This window comes from Puma concolor, chromosome A2 (assembly GCF_028749965.1).
Source record: "Puma concolor isolate L17-30 chromosome A2, mPumCon1.1.hap2, whole genome shotgun sequence".
NCBI lineage: Eukaryota > Metazoa > Chordata > Mammalia > Carnivora > Felidae > Puma > Puma concolor.
This window is the reverse complement of record NC_141668.1, coordinates 143398904-143413771: the sequence shown is the minus strand read 5'-3', so window position 1 is coordinate 143413771 and position 14868 is coordinate 143398904. Positions and strand designations below refer to the sequence as shown.

The window sequence follows — 14868 nt, the reverse complement described above, 5'->3', positions numbered from 1 at the left end:
TGGAAGAAAACTACTTACCAGTATTTGCAACTTAGAGAATAATTACCTGGATAAACTAGAAAATCCCTAGTGTTTATAGTCGAAATGAAAAACAATATAGGGCCAAGGATGTAAAAATCATACATGTATATTTTTACATATTTTTTAAATCACAAATTGGGAAACATGGTATAAATCTAGTTACTTCTGTCCACATCCATTTGAAAGAATTCCATAAATTCCCTAAGACTAAAAAAATAATTCTCTAATAGTTAAGTCAGATGTCTAATCATCATCCTTATCTTGGGCTGTCAAAAAATAAAGCATTTGAGATCTATTCACAATAAAATATAAGACACTTTCAGATTCAATTCCTTACATGATTTTTTCATCTCTTTATGTTCAAGGATCTACAATGACTAAATTAATCAGCCAAAAAATACATCTGAAGATTCTCCAACTAAGGGAACTTTACAAAAACACGAACATGATTATATTTGGAGGGAAACTTTCTTTAACATAGAGGGAGTTGGGAAAAATGAAATCAGGAAAAAAAATATTTAGGGTTTGTTTTGATTTTGCTTTTATTTTTTAGGAAAATAATGTTACCAATGATCTTAGAAGATAGGGTATGAAGTTACTTACTCAGAGTAATTAAAGCTATAAAGGTAAAGACGGAGAGGGAAAAAAAGTAAAATAACTGATCATTTCCCTCTCTTCACCTGGCCTTAATTCAATCAGAAAACTTTCCCCCCTGCATGACTCCATTAATGGAAAAGAAACAATAGAGGAAAATGTGTATTCTTGAAGTAACCCAGAACACGCACTATATGGCAAAAACTGCAATGTTGTCATTCAGCAATTATGATGCTCTAGTTTATTTTTTAAATAGCTTCCAATTGCATGTGATCACAAAGTGGTCCTGGATACGGCAAGAGCTCTCCATTTAATGCAATGCACATTTTCCCCTAGAGCTTCCCTGCCACCTCATGTCATTCTTCCATAACCCTATATGGTGCTCCCCAGAAATTGCCTTCAGTTATGAACACCCAGGAAAACATCCCTGTGTGGAAAGGCATAGAAAAGAGTCTACTGTCTTTACTTTCTGCAGAAAAAGGCAAGAAATATTCCTTTCAGGGTAGTCATCCAATACCTGAGTTTTGTTTTTGTTTTTTGAAAGAGAGTGCATGCAGGGGAGGGGCAGACAGAGAGGGGGTGCATGCAGGGGAGGGGCAGAGGATCTAAAGTGGCTCGGTGCTGACAGCATTGAGCCCAATGTGGGGCTCGAACTCACAAAAGATGAGACCATGACCTGAGCCCAAGTAGGCAGCTCAACCGACTAAGCCACCCAAGTGCCCCCTGAGTATTTTTTTTAATGTTTATTTGTTTTTGAGAGAGAGACAGACAGACAGACAGACAGAGAGGGAGGACAGAATCTGAAGCAGGCTCCAGGCTCTGCGCCGTCAACACAGAGACTGATGCAGGGCTCAAACTCATGGACCACGAGACCATGACCTGAGCTGAAGTCAGAACTCAACTGACTGAGCCACACAGGCACCCTACCCCCCTGAGTATTTTTAATATTCCCAGCAGGTAGTTTCATTTGTTTTTAGAGAGGATGAAAGTTCAAAGGAACACAGAGTAATAAGCGGTCTGAGGCTACAATTTTCTCCAAAGATAGCATCTTTTGATGTGAACTCCCAAAATTAGGAAGGGCCTCAGCAATGAGAAGTCATGTTGCAAGGGGGGAGGTGAGAGTCCCAGCCAAGAAGAGGTCTGCCCAAGGCCTCCTAGAAGGAAGAGACTGGACTCCAGTTCCCGGGATCCTCAGTGGAGGACTCTTTCTACTACCCCATTTTCTCCTTTGTCCTCTCCTTCTGGGCAAATGCACAAAGCCTCTGACAAATGCACAAAGCCTCACTTACAATAGCCCATTACTGAAAATAACAAGGGCTTGCCAAAAGAAGAAAAAGTTTGAGAAGCAGATTCCAATTAACTGTCTCTGATTGCTAGATAACTCGTCATTCTGATTCCAGCAATATGCGTTATTTATTTATATCCAACCCTTGTTCCCAAAATAACTTGATATATTTTGTAGAAATACATAAAATACAACTAGCTAAAAATAAATACAATGGAGAAATTATCTCAAAGGGGGAAAAAAAGGATAGGAAAATCTAGTCTATTAAAATCGCCTATCCTAGGATCTCATGGAAAGGTCAAGGAAGTATCGATATTCCAAAAGGACTCTCCTAGAGAAACTGGCATATACCATGAAAGCAACCTATATAACTGATGGCTTAACAGCCAATATTGTAGGCAATGCAATAATAGTTTCCCATCAGAATAAGTTGGGGATTGAAATGAAATGTTAATAGGAGTTTACAGGGAGGGATGAGGCACAAAATTTCTTTTAAGGTCTTAATATGCGGGATTTGAGTTTTGAAGCAACTCATTCCTAAACCTTGCCGGATTGGGAAGGAAAAGAGAAAAAAAAATGGGTAGGACAAGGAAAGAAGAGGTTGCAGAGTAGGGTGAGCCAGAGGGAACCACAACAGGTTGGTGTCAACCTAGGCATCATTTATTAAAGAACTGAAAATAATTCATTGCATAATTGGAGGCTCAAAGTCACACATCGCCTGGACTCAATTGCACTTTTGTTATGTTATAATGCAATATAGTGCAAATCAATTGGCTCAGAATTTAAAATTAGAGCCCAATTACCTGTGGAAGGGAATCATAAATCCAACTTGCATTTTTCTAACAGGGTTAACAACTCATGATGCCAGCTTAAACTCAGGAAAATAAATTTTCTGGGCTTAAGAACAATTGTGCACAGTATTTTACCACCCTGATCCAGGGCACCAGGTTGAAAGACTGGGGATGTCAGGGTGCGGTGTTTGGGGGAGAATAGAAGCCTAAAGCAAAACAAACACATCGAGTGCTGAACTGTTGCTGAAAACAGCAACTACATTGCCAGGAAGTCAGAAGTGGAGTACTTCTGGGTAACAGGCAGTCAAAATCTGGACACCTGTTATGTGGTGAAGTAGTAAAGGCAAAAAAAAAAAACCAAAAAAAAAAAAACCCCACTCCTAGGCTTTCTTGTTCAGAAAAAAAAAAAAAAAAGGTCCCCTGGCACTAGAAGTGAGATGAAATGCTACGGAAGAGGAGAAACCCAACCCCTCACTAACAGCTCGCCAAAACCAGACCTTCCTGAGTGAGGTCACACCTGCACTGAACCAGAGACTCCTTCCCTAGGCAGTTTGTTGACTTTTTTTTCAACTGGAAACATCTGGGGGAACACTGAGGGAAGAGGGTGAGGGTATAAAACTGTGGCAAGGACAGTGTTAGTATAAACTGGTACAGACTTCGTGGAGAACACTATAATACTGCATGTACATATGTATACCCATATATCATACATTTTTGACACTGAAATTCCATTTTCATAAAATTTGCTTAAGACACAATTGAACAAGGGTGCAAAGACATACATACAAGGTTCTTTGTCACAGCATTGCTTCCTACAGCCACAGTTGGAAGCAAACAAAATCCATCAAGGGGGATGATTTTAGCAAACTATATTTCACATATACGGAGTAATACTATGCTGGAATTATAGATGATGATGGAAAAACCTATGGACATGTCACATTGTAAGATAAAATAACAACAGTATTGGAGGTGTCAAATTTGTGTGTGCGTGCATTTGTGTGTATGGATGTGTACACGTGCACAGATGAAGAAGACAGTGTGAGGCAAAATGCCCCCACATATTAATCAAGGCTATCCCTGTGTGGTGAGACGATAGGTGATACTTAATTTTTAAAAGTAAAAATAGGGGCACCTTGGTGGCTCAGTCAGTTAAGCATCGGACTCTTGATTTCAGCTCAGGTCATGATCTCATGGATGTTGAGATTGAGCCCCACATTGGGCTCTATGCAGACAGTGTGGAGCTTGCTTGGGATTCTCTCTCTCTCTCTCTCTCTCTCTCTCTCTCTGCCCCTCCCCTGCTTGCGCTGTCTCTGTCTGCCTCAAAATAAATAAATAAACTTAATAAAATAAAATTAAATAAATAATATTGTTTCTGTGGTGTTGGGTTTTGATTTTTAATCTTATAAAATAGACAGGTATTCCCTTTATAGTCTGAAAAAATACAGCAGTTTCTGCTTTGGGTCTTTTTTAAAGTCAGGAGGATAGGAGGAAGAGCAGCAAATTAGAGAAGCGGAGATCAGGCAGGGTCCTGGGGACTCTCACTGCACAAAGCACCAGCACCTATCCTGAAATGGTTTGTGTTTTCACACAGAATTCCACCGACTGGTACATTTCCTCGAGGAGGGGAAACAAATTACACCAAGACAGATCATTTGTCCCTCTTACCTTGTGTTCTGTGGGTCAAAATCACTCAGTCCATATGAGGCTTCTGAGAGCAAATAACATACCTTACAGACCTAAAATATAGCAAGAAACCTCAGAAACGGCACCTTCTACACAGCACTTCCTGTTGTCTCTGTTTTCTCATCTTCCAAATGAACATGTGAAACTGTTACTTCACAAAGTCAATTTCTCTTTTTCAAGCAAATAAATTGCCAAAGAAATACACTCTGAGAACACACGCTTCTCACTGACTCACTTCTGTACCCTGGTTTCATCTGGTCTGTGCCAGGGGCAGATAACTGCAAAGTGAGAACAGAGGACCTGGAAGGACGGTAGAGATCACCCCATTCAGTGTCCTCAGTTTGTTCCTTCCCCAGGTGAGCCAGCCAGGACTAAAGCGGGGAGTCTCATGCTCAGTCCACCGTTTACAACTTCCATTCATAATGCAACTGTAGCTTCCCCGTTCTAGAAAATCTTAATATTTCTTTAGCTGATGTTCACAGAAATCAGACTTTGGAGTCAGGTGCAAGATACAGAGAAAAACAGAGAGCAAAAAGCAGCAAATCTAACATAAAACACCAGTTAGCTTTTCCAGATGCATCTGAGAGATACTTTCAATAAAGGAAAACACCTCAAACGCTACTTGACGCAGGACACTCTTGATTCTGTCATATAAAAGGTTAAAAGTTCACGCAGGGCAAAGCCAGATGGGTCATTCGGGGACATTTTTTAAAGTTTTACTTTCAGCAGCACATAATTTAAAGAGGCTTTTTTTTTGTATTTCTATTAAAACCTGACATATTCACTATAAGACATCTGGAAAATAAAATGTTAATAAGCAAAAAAGGATAACATACAATTCAACCAACAGACAACCACACTTAAAATTTCAGTACAGTTCCTTCTGGTTTCTTTTCCTTTTTGAATGCTTGAGATATTAATACATACACCATTTCTAGGTTATCTTTTCCCCCTACATTATACCTAAGCATTTTACCAAGACGTTACCAACTATTTATAAATCTCAAATACTGATTGTATTCCATGGTATGGGTGTGCCAAATTTTTATTTAAAAATGTATATTTTTATACAATGTATACTGTAGGTTTTAGATAATGTATATTTTTATATAATGTATATTGTATATTTTAGATAATGTATATTATCTAGGATTTTTCTACTATACGCTAATGCTATAATGAACATTTTGACAAATGAGCCTTGACCTTAAATTCTAATTATTTTCTTCAATTTCCTAAAATGGGGAATCACTAGGTAAAATAAACATTTTAAATTACCTGAAGTTTGTACCAAATTTTGTTGTTCCTAACAAAAGCGTATAAAGGTATTGGTGGGTTTTTTTTCAGTAATTAAGCCATATTTTAAAAACTTTGTTAATTCTGTAGATTGCATAGATACAGTTTTAATGTGAAACTCTTATCACTGAATAGTTTCATCTATTCATTGTTCCTCCTTAGGCATATCTACTCCTAAGCTCTTTGTCCATTTATCCACTGAGGAAGAACACATTCTAATTGATGGTACATTTTGATCAATGGCATCCAATCGTGCTTTCTTCACTAAATAAAATAAAAATAAGGCTTCTTTCAAATTGAAGTACAGTTGACACATAATGTTACACTAGTTTCAGGTGCACAACACACTGATAAAAAATAGAACCTTTTTTTAGACCTTTTTTAAAAATTATTTATTTTTGAGAGAGAGACAACGCTTGTGAGCCAGAGAAGGGCAGAGAGAGGGGGGGAGAGAAAGAATCTCAAACATGCTCTGTGCTGTCAGCATAGAACCTGACATAGGGCTCAATCCCACAAACTATGAGATCATGACCTGAGCCAAAATCAAGAGTTGGACGCTTAGAGCTTACTCAACCAGGTGCGCCCCAAATTAGAACTTTTAAAGTAGGTCTACAAACTCGCTGAATTGACAAATGTGGAAGAAAACATAATTCCTGGAATGATCAGTTACAGGGTGTAGAGAAAATAGCAGAACATACTGTTTTCACGAGTATATTTTGTATGGGCTCCATTTAGTTAATGAAATGTTTCTGCAACTTCCTGGGACTGCTGATTCCAAGCATCAGATTAACAAACTGTTGAAAATAAAATGAAGAGCTACATGGCATTTCTCTAGCATGTGGCATACGAAAATCACAAACTGTCTTTTTAAAAAAGAGTGTGTCTGATTCACATTGGTAAACTGAACAAACCCATTTACCTCCTTTCCCACTCAAAGCACTTTCTAAATGACACGAAAGGAGTACAAAGGTGTAAACCCATAACCACAGAAAGGATGAGAAGAAGCAATGAGACGATGAGTGATTTCAAGAAAATCTGTTGACACATATCATAGCAAAGGAAACCCCAGCCTAAAGGGGGGTTTCAGCAAAGGAGAGAACAGACCTGCCCATAAAGACCCAAGTCTCAGAAACAGGAGGTACAACAGAGGGTGGGAGTGGGGGGTGGTACTGGAAAGAGGGCATTGTCTATAGGTCAATATATGTAACACGGAGTGCCCTCCCTCCTGGCTCTCCATGTGGACTGGACTGAAGCCAAGCACTAGCTTCAAGGCAATTAAAAAAAAAGTGTTAGGGGGGCCTGGGTTGCTCAGTTGGTTAAACATCCAACTCTCAATTTTGGCTCAGACCATGATATTACAGTTTGTCAGATCAAGCCCCACCTGGGGATCCATGCTAATAGCACAGAGCCTGCTTGGATTCTCCCTCTCCCTCTCTCCCTGGCCCTCCCCCACCAAAAGAAATAAAAGTAAACTTAAAAAAAAGAAAAGAAAATACAAAGATCTAAAAAAAGTTTCTGGGGAGGACTAGGACACTTATTATGGGTGTTTAAAACCTCATTCTGGCAAGTTGGGATCCCCATCCACAGGCTCTAAACTTCAACCTTTTAAACACGCCATTTATAAGACCCATCAGTTAAAAATAGCTCTCAAACAGGGGCACCTGGGTGGCTCAGTTGGTTAAGCGCCAGACTTTGGCTCAGGTCATGATCTCATGGTTCGTGGGTTTGAGCCCCGGTTCAGGCTCTGTGCTGACAGCTCAGAGCCTGGAGCCTGCTTCGGATTCTGGTTCTCCCTCTCTCTCTCTCTCAGCCCCTTCTTGGCTCATGCTCTGTCTCTCTCTCTCTCTCTCTCTCTCAAAAATAAATTAAGAAATTAAAAAAAAAATAGCTCTCAAAGAGTCTTTCTATGGCCTCATTCTTTTATACACAACCCCAGATCACCAGGAATCTAATACTACAAGAAAGGGCACCACAAAAAAGAGCATGAGCAAACAAAACAAAAGAAAATATGACCCTGAGGAAACAATATAGAGAAAAGATACAACCTTTAAAGAAAACCTATTTAATATCCTCAAGAACAATTTGAAGAGATTTGGTAGCTACACAAGGAAAACATTTAAATTATATTTTAAAGGAGCAATCCAATAACAAGAAAGATCTCCTGGGAATGATATGATTTCCTAAATAAAAGTTCCATACAAAGTTTGATGGCAAAGTTGGAGAAATCTCTGAGACTATTGACTAAACCCACAAATAAAGGAGGAAAAAAAATGAGATATATAGATGATCAGACCAGGAGTTCTAAGAATGGGCTAATAATATGAGTTTCAGAATGAGCAAAAAGAAACTGAAGTGGAAAAATTATCAAAGAAATTATATTAGAAAATTTCCCAGAGCCAAACAGAGACATGAACCTTCAAAGGATAGGAATCTACTCAGTACAAAGGAGATGAAATGCCAGAAAACTGAGGTTAAAAAGAAATTCCTAATAGCCTTCTAAAAAGAAAAGAAAAACAAACCAACAAAAAGGTAGCCTATGAAAGAAGTAAGGATCAGAGTGACATCAGATTTATCAGCAGCAACGCTGGATGCTAAAAGGCAGTGGTAAAAATGATTTTGAAGTCTATACCCAAAGTATCAATTCTGTTTGGAAGCAAAACTTAAAAATTACAAAGTTGCAAGGACTCAGATAATTCACCTCCTATTCACCCTTCCTTGGAAAATTGCAAGCAAAATTTGAAAGTAAGTAAAAACAAAAACAAAAACAAACAAACACAGAAAACCCGTTAGATCCAGCAAACAGTGAATCCCACCCTGGAGGGCACTGGGCGAACCTCAAGCTAATTCTATACAGCACATCTACGGAGGAACACCCTGTGGAAATAAGAGCAAATGCAGCTCTACAAGGAAGGAGAACAATAGAACCTCATAGTAGAGGCGCTTTATGAGCTTTGAAACCTTGAAGATGATGCAGGCGCATGGTTAGGAAAGGCAAGAGGATACCAGAAACCCCAGTGGAAACAAACACAACTTTATAAGAATCACGTGAAATATACATTCCACACACTAAAAGATGGAATGATTTTGACAAAATGAGAAGGGAAGAGAATCCATTTGAACCTGACTCTGGGCACAGTCTCTTTTGAGTATCACAGGAGATTTGACACTGTAACCATAGAGAACACTCAGGTCTGCAGTAAATAATTTCACAAAGTCCTAATTATGCAAATCCTTTTCATTAATTTCAACTTTGGAAAAATCACAAAGACCATGCTGGTGACAGCAAATGTAAATTAAACTTGGCAATGCAAAAATAACGGTAGAGCTGCCTGAGGATGGAAAGTGCAAGAGGAAGAATATTAAAGAAAAGGGTATGAGTGCTTGTAACTCATCTGCCCACGAGGAGGTAAGAGATCCTGCCCAGATTGATGAACCAATAAGGGGAAGTTTAAATTCGATTTAGAAGTGGCAAGAACAATGGGAGTTGAAAATAATGTCACATTATAGTGGGAGAATGTGGAAGGGTAAGTATAAGTAAGCGAAATCCTTCTGTTTCTTAGAAGAAAATCAGTAATAATGGATAAAACAGATAAAATATCAACTCACGATAATGAGCTAAAACCAGGAATGAGTCATAGCGTTGCATTTAGTGGGTGCAACCAGAGGGGGAAAGGGTGGAGTTGGGAGCCATTACTTTTTATTATAAGTATTTCTAAATTATTTGATTTGTACTATGTGCTGGTTAATGTTTTCCATTAAAAAAAAGAAAATTATAAAAAGAGCAAGTGCATTGTGAGCCCTCTTTTACTAAAAGCAAAAAATAAACACTTTAGCCTGGATAAAATGTTGTCTTCTGAGTCTCTGGACAACTCTGGAGGAATAGTAAATTTCGTATAACTGGGTTTAGTTATAATAAGAGAGGAGCAAATGCAGTGCACGGAAATGAGACACATCATTATTCCCAACAGAACAATTAAGCTTTCATTAGGACTTAATGACAGGATGACATTCTAGGGTTTGGAAGGTAAGCACATCCCCTTCATTATCAAATCAAAGAATATCCAGTATTCAGAGGCACTTTTTTCTTTATCTGGATTTGTGTGGATTCTGCCTCCCCGCAAGCCCCTTCATGACCTGAGATAAAGATGGAAATCAAAAGTTCCCTATTGCTAAGTGCATGTGCTCTCACTTCCTCAAGACTGCTGCCTCCTAGCCATTTCATATTAATATCACCCAACATGGACAGCAGGTGCACATTCAAATACCCAGCTAGGTACGTTTCCCAGGATGTAATTCTGAATGGGCCAGTTGTTGGATGTTAGCGAGACACGAGTGATCCATGTTTGGACTCCCATGCCCATCTGTCCTGAAGGCCTGGTGTTCATGTTATTTAGAAGAGCCTGGGTAAACTTACTATCACACCCTGTGTTTACAGAGAAGGTTGGTTCTGAGTTCAATTACAATCCCTAGCAGTTTAAATGATAGCTGCTGTGCTATAATCTAAAATAAATTGCTTTTCTCGAGAAGCCATGTAAGCTTTTGCACTGCAACTTAGAAGACCTGCTAGTTTTATCTCATCTGAAATTCAAGCAAAGTACAAAAGCTGGGCCTCTGAACTCCTGTGTTTCCCTGGAATGGCATCCTTCCACACTGTGGGGGCTTTCTGTATACCCATAATCCCTATCCTGGAACTAGATTCCTGGGAAAGCAACACTGTATTTCCATTTTTTTTTTTTTTATGCAAGTGATCCCTCTGCATTTGTTTTTGTTTCCTCCATGCAAGCCTCACACTTCGCTTGGGCTCTGTTGAAAGAACTATATTACGTGGGGGCAGGATCTATTGTCCCTGTTCTCATGGCTAGGAACCTGATCCGCCACCACAGGCCAAGACAACAAGTGTACAGACATAAGCACCCAAATAAAACGGCTACCACTGCAACTCTGTTTAAATTCACCTCCTTCCCGCCTCTTTACTGAGAAAGGATTAAAAGGAAAGAAAGTTGGCCAGTGCTCAAAACCTGAAGTGGAAATTCTACCTTCCCGTACCCCTTACCTTCCTCTGTATTTTCCCCAGAGGTCCCATAGGTTGGAGCTCACAACTTCCTCTCAGCACAACCAGACCCAGGGCCTTAGGAGGGGCACAGCTGCCTCAGCGCTTCGCTGATGGAGATGGTTTCTGATCCCTTAGATGCCTTTCCACAAAGGCAATTGAAAGGTTTCCAACGTTCACTGCGTTCTTTCAGATTTAACAAGGCAACGTAATTAACGCTGTCGTTTTTCCACCACTCAGCAAGAGAAAATTGCCCTTCCAAAAGATTTTTCACATGTACAAAAATAATCCATTAATATTTTTCCCTTTCAGATTTTTTTTTTTTTTTTGAGATTGAGAGCAATTGGTTTGGGGTGTGCTTTGGGGTGGTATGTGCTCAGCATTTCTCTGAAAGGGGAAACTTCTTTATGCCTACCAAAAAGAACAGCCAGAACAACAACAACAAAAAAAGCAAAATGAACACTTTAGACCAATTCAAATTCAAACTTAGAGCCACTGAGAGAGCAAGGAAGTTCGATTCCTTTGTATCATAAGCATACAGCCAAGCCAAGGGAGAAAATGAAACGTTCCTCTTAAATCATGTGAATCCTGCAGTCCTGTTGCATGAGTTCTGTTATAACCAGAGAGAGACAAACTGCACTGGTTCTTGACCAGGGCTCTTAGGGGGGACTAGGAAATGTCCCAGTGATGGGCATGGGGGTGGGGGGTGGCCACAGGGCAACATGTAGGGAACATGCTAAATGCTGCTCAAGGTTCTACAATGGGTTATCTCTGCACAACGAAGAATTATCTGTCCCAGGATGCCAGCAGATTCCCCCTTGGGAAACACTGACCTCAGTTGAGAGAAAGTCAATGATGCAATAAAATAAAATAAGCTCATTGCCCTGGGTCCCTCATTTTCTCATTTTGCAGAGGCTGGGCTGTTGGCAGTGACTAAAGGAATCATCTAGTAGTTTAAAGAAGGTAAGTCACTTATTTTTTTTTTAAGTTTATTTGTTTATTTTGAGAGACAGCACGAGTCAGGGAGAGGCAGAGAGAGAGAATCCCAAGCAGGCTCTGCATTACTAATACACAGCCAGGTGTGGGCCCGAACCCATGAGCCTCGAGATCATGACCCAGGCAGCAATCAAGAGCCAGAAGGGTAACCAAATGACCCTCCCAGGTGCCCCAATGGTAAGCCACTTACTAATTCAGCAAATATGTATTAAGTTCTCCCTACATACAGTGTAATTAATGTTCTACATATATCACATCATAATCTTCCCTTTTAGGAAGCTTAAAATGCCATTTTATCCATACAGTTCTTCCTAATGCTCTCAGTTATAAGTAATCTGTAGGTAAAGAGAGAGAATAGCCTATTAGTTAGGGCTGTGGATACTGGAGCCAAAGATTCTTGGGATCTAATCCAAATTCTGCCACTTACTAGGCTCTGACTTTAAACTTGTTGCTTAATCTCACTGTCTTGCTTTCCTCCCTGGAAAGTGGGGATAATATTGCTGCTCACCTCATAAGATTATTTTGAGAATTAAATGGACATATTAATATAGTCATTAGAGGGGTGCCAGGTGGTTCAGTCAGTTAAGCGTCAGACTTTTGCTCAGGTCATGATCGCACGGCTCGTGAATTCAAGCCCCGCATCAGGCTCTGTGCTGACAGCTCAGAGCCTGGAGCCTGCTTCTCTGGAGCCCCTTCTGTCTCTGCCCCTCCCCCACTCATGCTCTGCCTCTTTCTCTCTCGAAAATAAATAAACATTAAAAAATATATAAAGTCATTAGAACAGTGCATAGCACATGGTAAGGGCTCAAAACATATATCTTTAGAAAGTGTTTAAAATATATAATTTCTATTGAAATCATTATTGAGATAATTACAGATTCACATGCATTTGTAAGATATAATACAGAGAGATCCCATGTACATTTTATCCAGTTTCATCTGGTGGTAATACTTTGGAAACCATAGTATAACAGCACATGAGGATACTGACACTGACACAATATACCAATCTTACCCAGAAATCCCTAAATCCACTTTACTTGTATTCATTTCGTTGTGTGTGTGTGTGTGTGTGTGTGTGTACTAAGTTTTATACAATTTTATAACTTGTGTAGGGCTGTCTCTTTTACCACTACAAGGAGCCCTCATGTTGTGCTTTTATTTACCATACCCACCGTTCTCTTGTTCCCCTCTCACTTCCATCCTTAAATTCTGGCATTCACTCTTAATCTATCCTCCATTTCTAACATTTTGTCATTTCAAACATGTTACATAAATGGAATCAAAACGTATGTAATTTATTGGGATTGGCTTTTTTCACTCAACCTAATTCTCTGGAGTATCACCTAAATTGTTGATCATACCAATTGTTCGTTCCTTTTGATTCCTGAGTAGAATTCCATGGGTACCGCAGTTTACCTAACTATGTATCTGTTAAAAACATTTGGGCTATTTCTAGATTTTGGCTGCTATGAGTAATGTTGCTATGAGTATTTATGTACAAGTTTTTATGGGAACATGAATTTTCATTTCTCTGAGATAAATGCTCAAGAGCGTAATTGCTCACTCATATGGTACTTGAATGTTTAGTTTTATAAAATAAAAGAAAAACTGCTAGACTGTTTTCCAGAGTGGCTGGGCCACTCTCTATTCTCACTAACACTATGAACCATAGTTTCTCTGCATACTAATAATTGGTGTTGTCATTATTTTTTATTTTAGCCACGCTGATAGATGTGTGCTGATATTATGGGTTTTAGTTGCAATTCTCTGGTGGCTAATGATGTGGAGCATCTTTTTAGTGTGCTTATTTGCCATCTGTATGTCTTCATTGATAACCTATCTGTCCATGTTTTGTGGTGCCCATTTTCTAATTGGGTTGTTTGGGTCTTTTCCTGTTATGTTTTAGGAGTTCTTGATATATTCTAGATAATAGTCCTTTGCAAAATAGGCAGTTTTCAAATATCTTCTTCAAGCCTGTAGACTGTCTTTTCATTTCCTTCACATGGGTTTTTCAAAGAGAAAGTTTTAATTTTAACGAGGTCCAACCTATCAATTATTCCTTTCATGGATTTGTGCTTTTCTGGTCAAGTCTCAGAACTCCTTATCTAGCCTTAGATCCCAACCATTTTTTTCTGTGTTTATTTTTCTAAGGTTTTTAAATAATTTTATATTTAAGTTTATAACCATTTTGAGTTAATTTTGGAATAAAGTAGATGGTTCATTTTTTTGGCCAGTGCTAATTGGATGTCTAATTTTCCACTCCATTTGTTGAAAAGCTGGGCTTCCTTCGTTGAATGGCTTTTGTACCCTTGCCAAAAGTCATTTGATTATGTGTATGAGGGTCTACTTCTGGGTCCCTTATTCTGTCCCATTTTGTCCTCTGCCACTACCACATTGGCTTGACTAATACAGCTATACAGTTATCTTTAATATTAGGTAGAGTGATTCTTCTCATCTTATTACTCTATGTTATGATTGTTTTGGGTACTACAGGGCCTGGGCCTTTACACATAAATTTCAGAATAAGCTTACTGGAATTTTGTTAGAAATTGCATTCGACCTATGGATCATTTTGTGGACAACTGACATCTTTACTATGTTGACACTTTCAAGTCTCTTCATTTATTTAGGTCTTCTCTGATTTCTTCCACCAGCATTTTGTAACTTTAATAATACAAATCTTGTACATGTTTTGCTAAGTGCATATATATCTAAGTATTTCATTTTCTTTAGAACCTTTGTAAATGGTACTGCATTTTAAATTTGGGTTTCTACCTATAGAAATATTAGTATATGTACATGCAATTGATTTTTGTCAGTATCTTGTGCCCTTGCTGAACTCATTTATTGAGCTTGTGGATGTGGTGGATTATTCACTTTTAAAGTATTAAACCATCCTTGCATACTTGGAATAAATTCCATTTGGGATTCTTTTTACACATTGTTGGATTTGATTTGCTAATATTTTGTTGAATATTTCTGTGTCAAAGTTCACAAGAGATATTGGACTATAATAAACCTTCCTTCTTCCCTTCTTTTCTTCCTCCCTCCTTCCCTTCCTTCCTTCCTTCTTTTTTTTCTTTTTTGTGGTCCTTATCTTGTTTTGGTATCAGGATAATACTAACCTCATAAAATAAGTTAGGAAG

General features: G+C 38.8%; 1 protein-coding gene across 11 annotated transcripts in view; it reads right to left on the bottom strand.

The window, feature by feature from the left end:
* The window catches only part of FHIT (fragile histidine triad diadenosine triphosphatase), a 1412849-nt gene that overhangs the window by 882488 nt on the left and 515493 nt on the right, over positions 1 to 14868 (bottom strand). Inside the window, exon 1 of one of the 11 annotated variants that reach the window (XM_086697752.1) lies at positions 10727 to 11358. The exons of 9 other annotated variants lie outside the window; for them this stretch is intronic. The gene's annotated coding sequence lies outside the window, so the exon portion shown is untranslated. Of the gene's footprint in view, positions 1 to 4359; positions 5322 to 10726; positions 11359 to 14868 lie in introns of those variants that run through there. One more of the 11 variants, XM_086697751.1, reaches the window with a different exon arrangement.